This window comes from Oncorhynchus keta, unplaced genomic scaffold (assembly GCF_023373465.1).
Source record: "Oncorhynchus keta strain PuntledgeMale-10-30-2019 unplaced genomic scaffold, Oket_V2 Un_scaffold_17407_pilon_pilon, whole genome shotgun sequence".
In the NCBI taxonomy this organism is placed as follows: domain Eukaryota; kingdom Metazoa; phylum Chordata; class Actinopteri; order Salmoniformes; family Salmonidae; genus Oncorhynchus; species Oncorhynchus keta.
The window spans coordinates 337467-347000 of NW_026290822.1; positions in this window are offsets into that span (position 1 = coordinate 337467).

The following is a 9534-nucleotide window of genomic DNA, read 5'->3' on the forward strand; positions in this document are numbered from 1 at the left end:
CTCATGAACTCATGCTGTTGTGCCCTTGAGCAAGGCACTTAACCTCTTAAATGCTCCAGGGGCGCTGACCCCGTGCTATTCCTCCAAACTGTGTTAAGACAGCGGGGAGTTTGTGGATGAAGAGCATGAGGGGACTGTCAGCGATCGCTAGTAACCCATAGTAGACTACAGAGGCAGTGCAGGATAGACACATTGCTGCTCTGGCACCAAAAAGGTCTGCAAACCTACCGACAACAGAAAAATAACACTGATCTATATTGACACCTGCCAACATATGGCCACCAACACATAACAGCTGCGATCTTGTGTCTGGATTCAGGTCTGATAAGCCCTCTCTGTATGGTTCGTTGCCCCAAGTCATTGAACCATAACTCAATTAGATTTAAGTGACAGCACTTTAAAGCTCAATTTGCCAGCAGCAAATTGTGCGTCTTTGACCAGGGTTGGAGATTAAAGATACAGACTGTGGTTATGTAACAGATTATGTATTTCATTCAACAGAGTTTTGCTCACCTGCCAAATATTTCCCTATGTTCTATTTCCCTATGTGCCGGCAGCACAAAAACGGAACTTCCTGTTTTCAGGGTTCAAAATAAAAGCTCTCATGAACTCATGCTGTTGTGCCCTTGAGCAAGGCACTTAACCTCTTAAATGCTCCAGGGGCGCTGACCCCGTGCTATTCCTCCAAACTGTGTGTGTGTGTAACGGATGTGAAACGGCTAGCTAGTTAGCGGTGGTGCGCGCTGAGACCTTGAAGTAGTGGTTCCCCTTGCTCTGCTTTTCTGGAGCGATGGGTAACGATGCTTCGCGGGTGACTGTTGTTGATGTGTGCAGAGGGTCCCCGGTTCGCGCCCGGGTATGGTTTACAGTTATACTGTTGTGTGTGTGAGTGAGTGGGGGTCAGGATATAGGAGAATAGACCTTCCTATTCATGATGAACTCATTGAATTGATTGCCATATTGTTCAAATATATTAAATTCTTAATAAGAAAATCAAACACATTTTTTCAGTTGGGAATCTTGCTTTTTATTTTTTATTAATTTGTTAATTTTCCTCTAGTTTCAGTAGTGGACTTTTATTCTGACTTCTCAACCAGAAGTTCATTGGTGAAACCCAGCTAACCCACCCATTGGCGAAACACAGCTAACTCAACATGAGAGTCCTCCCACTTTACACAACCACAAGTGGCGTGACTACTAGATTTCAGTTTCCTATTAGGGCGTAGGCCTAAATACATAGGCTTACATGTGACAAGTGTTGAGTTGGTTAAAGTTCATCATTGTTGAGAATGACTATGTTCATATTCAATGACGACTCGTCATTCAGGACAGGTGGGGCAGAGCCTGTTTTGAGCCCCACATTTTTAGCAAAAAAGATATATTATTATTGTTATGTTATTTTGGCATTAATACGTGGCACATATTAGTTTGCAAACAACGTAAAAAGAATATATATATATATAATTGAGTTAATAAAGACAAAAAGTCTCTTTTTAGTTTTCTTCAGTAAGGGAGCGCCAAAATGCAGGTGTTTCAGCCTAGCTCAGTGTTTTCTGTGGTGGTGGGGCAAGCCAGCAGAAAATAGCTGGTGTTGCACCGTGATTGGCTCAGTGCTCTGTCACCCATGGGGACACTAAGTCAACACCAAGTCTAAGGGTAGAGCTCAGAAATTCAAGCCCCTTGGGTGCTGCCATAGAGTTACATTAGAAGTGCCCATCCAGGAAGCCTCAAGGTCATTGGCCACAGATAAAATGTCAAATTACATTATATCTACAGTAGCTTTGATTTGATTGATGTCAACATCATAATGTCAAAATCTTGGCTTGATGATGACATCATGAATCAATTTGACAATCTACTGGCAAATCATTTTTAATCCTTGTCATATGAAGAGAAATAATGAAGAGAAATTATAGATAAAACATATCGGTGGTCATCGGCCATTGGACATAAACATTACACAGCAAGTTGGAAATCGCATGTTCAACAATGAGTTGTTTGGAAGGAATCAGTGGCTAACTGCAAGCATTGCAAAGCAATCATTCAATGAGTTGTTTGTCTAAGAAGTCTATTTTCCTAGAATCATTGGCCATGCTGTCAATTAACTGTCAGGATTTGACCAGGGTTGTTCCGGTTTTTGGTCACAATGCCCCCATTGTGCAATCATTCACCTGCTATTCAGTGGAGTACTCTGGCTGTGTGGTCCCAATTCTGTTTTTTGTTCTTGTTTATTTATTTTTAGTAGATTACCTTGTGGATTTACCTTTTTGTCTTGGAGGATTACCTTTGTTCTTTTTCCTTTTGAGTTTAACATGTTTTATTAACATTAAATTCAGTACATCTTCTGGGGCCATGCTGTCAATTAAGTGACTGTTTTATTTGTGCCATGCCATGCTCAAAACAACTGTTAACTCTGAACTGTAAAATCTGACTTTAGTGAGTTCAAGACAACTGAGACCTCGGATAAACGAGCTACGACTGGGAAAATACTTTTCGATCTTTCATCCAACTCAGAATTGTAAATCGGGAACTCAGGCCTCTTTCTAGAGCTACGACCAGAAGATCACTGATCATTTCTTGAGTTTCCAGTTGTTTTGAAAGCACCATAAATCCAGAGAATGCCAGACTTTGCTGACAAAGTTTGAAGACAAAATGTGCCCTCAGAGGACAGCCGTGCCACCTTTCTGTTCAAGTGCCAGGGAGATACAGTTGAAGTCGGAGGTTTACATACACTTAGGATGGAGTCATTAAAACTTGTTTTTCAACCACCCCACAAATTTCTTATTCACAAACTATTGTTTTGGCAAGTCGTTTAGGACATCTCTGTGTGCATGACACAAGTAATTTTTCCAACAATTGTTTACAGATTATTTCACTTATAATTCACTGTATCACAATTCCAGTGGGTCAGAAGTTTACATACACTAAGTTGACTGTGCCTTTAAACAGCTTGTAAAATTCCAGAAAATGATGTCATGGCTTTAGAAGCTTCTGATAGGCTAATTGACATAATTTGAGTCAATTGGAGATGTACCTGTGGATGTATTTCAAGGCCTACCTTCAAACTCAGTGCCTCTTTGCTTGACATCATGGGAAAATCAAAAGAAATCAGCCAAGACCTCAGAAAAAAAGATTGTAGACCTTCACAAGTCTGATTCATCCTTGGGAGCTATTTCCAAATGCCTGAAGGTACCATGTTCATCTGTACAAACAATAGTACTCAAGTATAAACACCATGGGACCACGCAGCTGTCATACCGCTCAGGAACGAGACGCGTTCTGTCTCCTTGAGATGAACGTACTTTGATGCGAAAGTGCAAATCAATCCCAGAACAGCAGCAAAGGACCTCGTGAAGATGCTGGAGGAAACAGCTACAAAAGTATCTATATCCACAGTAAAATGAGTCCTATATCGACATAACCTGAAGGGCTGCTCAGCAAGGAAGAAGCCATTGCTCCAAAACCACCATAAAAAAGCCAGACTACAGTTTGCAACTGCACATGGGGACAAAGATTGTACTTTTTGGAGAAATGTCCTCTGGTCTGATGAAACAAATATAGAACTGTTTGGCCATAATGACCATCGTTATGATTAGAGGAAAAAGGGGTGGCTTGCAAGCTGAAGAACACCATCCCAACTGTGAAGCACAAGGGTGGCATTATCATATTGTGGGGGTGCTTTGCTGCAGGAGGGACTGGTGCACTTCACAAAATAGATGGCATCATGAGGTAGGAAAATTATGTGGATATATTGAAACAACATCTCAAGACATCAGTCAGGATGTTAAAGCTTGGTTGCAAATGGATCTTCCAAATGGACAATGACCCCAAGCATGCTTCCAAAGTTGTGGCAAAATGGCTTAAGTACAACAAAGTCAAGTTATTGGAGTGGCCATCACAAAGCCCTGACCTCAAACCTATAGAACATTTGTGGACAGAACTGAGAAACCGTGTGCGAGCAAGGAGGCCTACAAACCTGATTCAGTTACACCAGCTCTGTCAGGGGAAATGGGCCAAACTTCACACAACTTATTGTGGGAAGTTTGTGGAAGGCTACCTGAAACATTTGACCCATGTTAAAAAATGTAAAGGCAATGCTACCAAATACTAATTGAGTGTATGTAAACTTCTGACCCACTGTGAATGTGATGAAAGAAATAAAAGCTGAAATAAATAATTCTCTCTACTATTATTCTGACATTTCACATTCTTAAAATGAAGTGGTGATCGTAACTGACCTAAGACAGGGAATTTTTACTAGGATTAAATGTCAGGAATTGTGAAAAACGGAGATAAAATGTATCTGGCTAAGGTGTATGTAACCTCCGACTTCAACTGTATGTATACTGTAGCTAAGAATGTAATACTAAGTGTATTATTACACCTTTATATCCACAAGGAACACAGACTGAGACCAAGGTCTCTTTTACAGCTGGTCGCTGCTGTCACGCCCTGACCTTAGAGAGCCTTTTTATTTCTATATTTAGTTAGGTCAGGGTGTGATTTGAGTGGGCATTCTAGTTTGTCTATTTCTTTGTTGGCCCGGGTATGGTTCCCAATCAGAGGCAGCTGTCTATCGTTGTCTCTGATTGGGGATCATACTTAGGCAGCCATTTTCCCCACCTTATATTGTGGGATCTTGTTTTTGTACAGTTACTGTGTAGCCTGCGGAAAGTTACGTTCATTTATCTTTTGTTGTTTTTTGGTGTTCATTCAAATAAAGAAAGATGTACGCTCACCACGCTGCGCCTTGGTCTCATTCCAACAATGTACGTAACACCTGTGTATACATGTTTACACATAGTTTAGGTACAATGATTGTAAAAAACAGTTACAAGCAATACACAAATAAAAATGCTCCAATAAATATTTAAAATGAGCAACAGGGGGACCAGAGTCTAAAGTTTAAGTTTAGTCTGCAGGCTATTCCATAGGCAAGGAGCGTAACAGGAAAAGGCAGCCATACCCAACTCTGTGGAAACTGCATGGGCCTCAAGTGTAATCCATGCTTGAGACCTGGTTTTAGGAATTCTAATTCTAATATTGATGAGTGATGATAAATAAGAAGGTAGCTTATTCAGAAGTGCTTTATAGACAAACACGAGAGCATGTTGTTCTTGTCTCACCGACAGCGAAGTCCAACCCACATTATGATATAAAACACAGTGGTGAGTTCTGGAGCTAGCACCCGTAATAAACCTAAGTGCGCAGTGATAAGTAGCGTCCAGCGATTTAAGTGTTGATGCCGTAGCATGCATGTAAATAATATCCCCATAATCTATAACAGACATAAAAGTAGCTTGCACAATTTGTCTTCTATTTGAAGAGGACAAGCATGTCCGGTTTCTATAGAAGCCTAGCTTGATTTTTCACCGTTAACAAAGTTAATCAATGTGCATTTTAAAAGACAGTTTATCATTCAACCATATCCCTAAGTATTTATATGCATAGACCTGATTAATTCGAGAACCATCTAAGCTCGTAAGTGCAAGTGTATTTTCAACCAACTTTTTGAACCTATTAAAAATCATCAAATGTGTTTTCTTTTTATTTAAAACAAGTTTCAGCTGTTTAAAAGACCCTTGTAATATCTTAAAATGTGTCTCCAATCGTGTTAATGCTTGGTGGGCCGTTGAAGCGATAGAGTACATGACAGTGTCATCAGCATATAAATTAATTTGACACTTTCTTATCTCATCACCGATATTGTTTATGTAGAGAGTGAACAGTAATGGACCAAGTATAGAACCTTGTGGGACCCCTTTAACCAACTCCAATGGCTTTGACTGGATGCCGTCGACTCTAACAGCCTGACTTCTATCCTTTAGATAGTCATGAAACCAACGACAGGCATCCAATCCTATTGACGACAGCATACCAAAAGTATCGCATGGTCTACATTGTCAAAAGCTTTAGATAAATCTATGAACAAGGCGGCACAGTACTTTCTATTATCTAGGGCATTAGTAATATAATTTACAACATGTACAATGGCCGTAATAGTACTGTGTTTAGGTCTAAAGCCAGATTGATTTACTAGAAAGAGTATTGTTAACAGTTAAAAAAGATTGTAGTTGCCTATCCACCAATGACTCTAGACTTTTTGCCAAACAGGAGAGCTTAGAGATGGACCGATAATTATCCAACTCACTACCATCACCTCCCTTGAGGAGTGGTAAAACAAAAGCTGTTTTCCAAGATTTAGGCATCTTTCCTACAACAAATGTTTGGTTAAAAATATGCATCACTACACCAGCAATAATAGGTGCCACACACTTGAGTAAATATGGATCCAGATTGTCAGCGCCTAATGATTTCTTAGAATCTATTGCAGATAGTGCAGATAAGACCTCATCTTCTGTGACTTTTTGAAAATTAAAAACCGACTTACTGTTCTCCACATCAGCTAAAGGCTGAGGGGCTGAAACAATAGACCGGTCAGGATCATGTTGGCCATTTTTTCTTTCAAAAAGAAAACCAGCAGAAATAAAATGCTTATTAAAAACATCACAAATTTCAGTTCGGTCACTGATGATCCCAGATTCCGATGTAATTTGCTTCGGCAGGGATGTCAAGGAATTTCCTGGTTTAAGTGAGTTGACAGTTTTCCAGAATGTAGAAGGATCACCAGCAGACTCTGTCAGAGCATCAAGAAAATACCTAGATTTAGCCTTTTTTAATCCTCCGGTCCATTTATTTCTCAATTGCCTAAAAAGCAGCCAATCAGCTGTTTCACCAGTTTTCCTCACCAAGGCCCATGCTTGATTCTTTTGCAGAAAAAGGATTTTCAAATCACAGGAGAACCAAGGATTAGTTCAATTTTTTTACCCTAACTCAGCCATGATGGTAAAAATGTATGAAAAGAAAGAGAACGCTAAAACTGGGTCCATTATGCAGTTTACGGATAAAAGCTCTGAATAATAAAGGTCATGGATAAAGGCTTGCTCTGAGAAGTGTTTATAATTTCTCTTTAAAATGATATGTGGGTCAGGGTTTTTTAGCCTAGTATCTCTGATACATGCAATAGGGCAGTGGTCACTGATGTCATTTGAAAATAACCCACTAGCTATATATTTGTGAGGTGTATTTGTTAAGATAAGGTCTATTAATGTAGATTTTTGGGGGTCTTTTGGATTAGGATGGGTAGGTATAGTTATTAGTTGAGTAAGATTGAGTTTGTTACAAATATCTTTTAATTTAAACTATGCTGACATCAGCCAGTCCAGATTGAGATCTCCGATAATCAATCATTCAGAGTTTACATAATTACACATTAACTCCAAACAATTTGCATAGAGCAGATAACGGATCTAAGGGTCGGCGATAAACTCCCGCTAGCGTTAATAGTGCATTATGACCAAGGACCACATTTAGAACTAAGCATTCATACGGTTTCGGAACAGAAGTTGAAATGGACACAGTGACATCTAGGTTGCATTTAACATATATGGCAATACCTCCTCCTCAACCCACTCTGCCTGCTGTGTAGACATTATACCCAGATAACAGAACATGGAACAGAGACACACAGCCAGGATTCAGATATAATCATTATGTCAGCATGTGATGTATGTTGTGTAGTAAGCTGTTAGTAGCCTATGTGCCTCACCCTAATAATTTGGTCTATTTTCACCTCTTAATTTCTCCTACTGTTCTGACTTGGTGGTGCACATGTAGCCTATAACCTGTTTTTTAGAACTGTAATCATTGAATATTGTAAGAGCTTTCATTGTCTGCTTATATGCCCCCTTCATCCTATGATTCTGACTTGGTGTACAGGGAGAACACTGTAAGAATGGCCCATGTTCTGTACATTTCAAAAGTACTGAACAAATTGTTATATTGACTACGTCCGTCCTAGCTCGCTCATTAATGTCTTTAATCGAAATGACAGATTGCCTCTTATCCGCTTGTCGTTCCTTTATGACATAGTTTGTACAACTCAATTGTCAGTAGAAATCACATTTGTTGAAGCAAGTCAGCCATATCAGCTATGTTTTTTTTAAAGGCAGTAAATGAGACTGAATGAACTGTTTCGCTGCCAGACAAGGCTCTGCTGATAGCCAGTTGTAGCAGTGGTAAGGTGTTGGGACTGCTGTTGGGACAGATTTATGTAGGCCCTAACAGTTTGTTGGCACCGTTATAGTGCAATTAATGTATTGTTTAGTGTTGTGTTGTGTCGTGGCTTTGCAGGTATGCATCCCATTTTTGTTTTTTCCACACCAAAATGTACACGCTAAAACCGCCACTGTTCGTATTGTAGGCTAAGTTAACGATATTGCTTCTTCCCAAACATGGTTACTCTGACAACCTAACAAATACCGCTCAGGATATACAACCTCAGTCAGTAAAGCTTTCTAAATGTATTCTGTCACAACAAAACATGCTCTGCTATAAAAGGGAACGTTGAGGGGTCCTGGGCCGGGTGTAAAGGCCTGCTGGTCTGACAGGATGTGTGGGGGGCTAGACCAGGGATGGGAGTCGTAAAACAATCTGAACTCATCCTGAGGAGCACAATGTCTCACGGGTCTGTATACCCAAATCCATACCCACATGCAGTCAGAGCCTTTCGGGGGGCCTCACTCAATACCAACCATTTAAATCAGTTGATATATGTTGATACAGCAAAACATAACCTATTTTATCAGCTTTATTAGAATTAAGACATAAGGTTAACATATATACGACATGTTAGTTCCACACTCTCTCAATGACTTGAAGCCCACCTGGGAGCAATGGTGTAAAGTACTAAAGTAAAAATACTTTAAAGTACTACTTAAGTCGTTTTTTGGGATATCTGTACTTTACTATTTATATTCTTGACAACTTTTACTTCACTACATTACGAAAGAAAATATCTAACTTTCTACTTCATACATTTTCCCTGACAACCCAAAGTACTTGTTTCATTTTTAATGCTTAGCATGACAGGACAATTGTGAAATTCACACACTTATCAAGATAACAGGTGGCCATCCCTACTGCCTCTGGTCTGGCAGTCTCACTAAACACAAATGCATCTCTTATAAATAATGTCTGAGTGTTGGAGTGTGCCCCTGGCTATCCGTACATTTTAAAAACAAACTGTTACTGTCTGCTTTGCTTAATATAAGGAATATGAAATGATTTATACTTTTACTTTTGATACTTAAGTATATTTAAAACCTAAAACTTTTACTAAAGTACTATTTTACCGGGTGACTTTCAACTATATTTGAGTAACTTCCTATTAAGGTATCTATACGTTTACTCAAGTATGACAATTGGGTACTTTTTCCAACACTACCTGGGAGGAACGCATAAGCCAAAATATCAGACTTATGAAACAAACCTTTACAAAAAATAACTTCCCATCGTTCAATTGTAAATTCCATGAGAGTACAGTCGGTCTTTAATGTACCCTGTGCCTGTCTCTTCAAAACATGTCTTCAGCACAAGAGCATATCACCATTGTCAAGATGTTGATCACCAACTTTCAGGGTGTTGCATTATGTACAAATTTGACCAAATTGCAACTACATGTGGACTGCATTA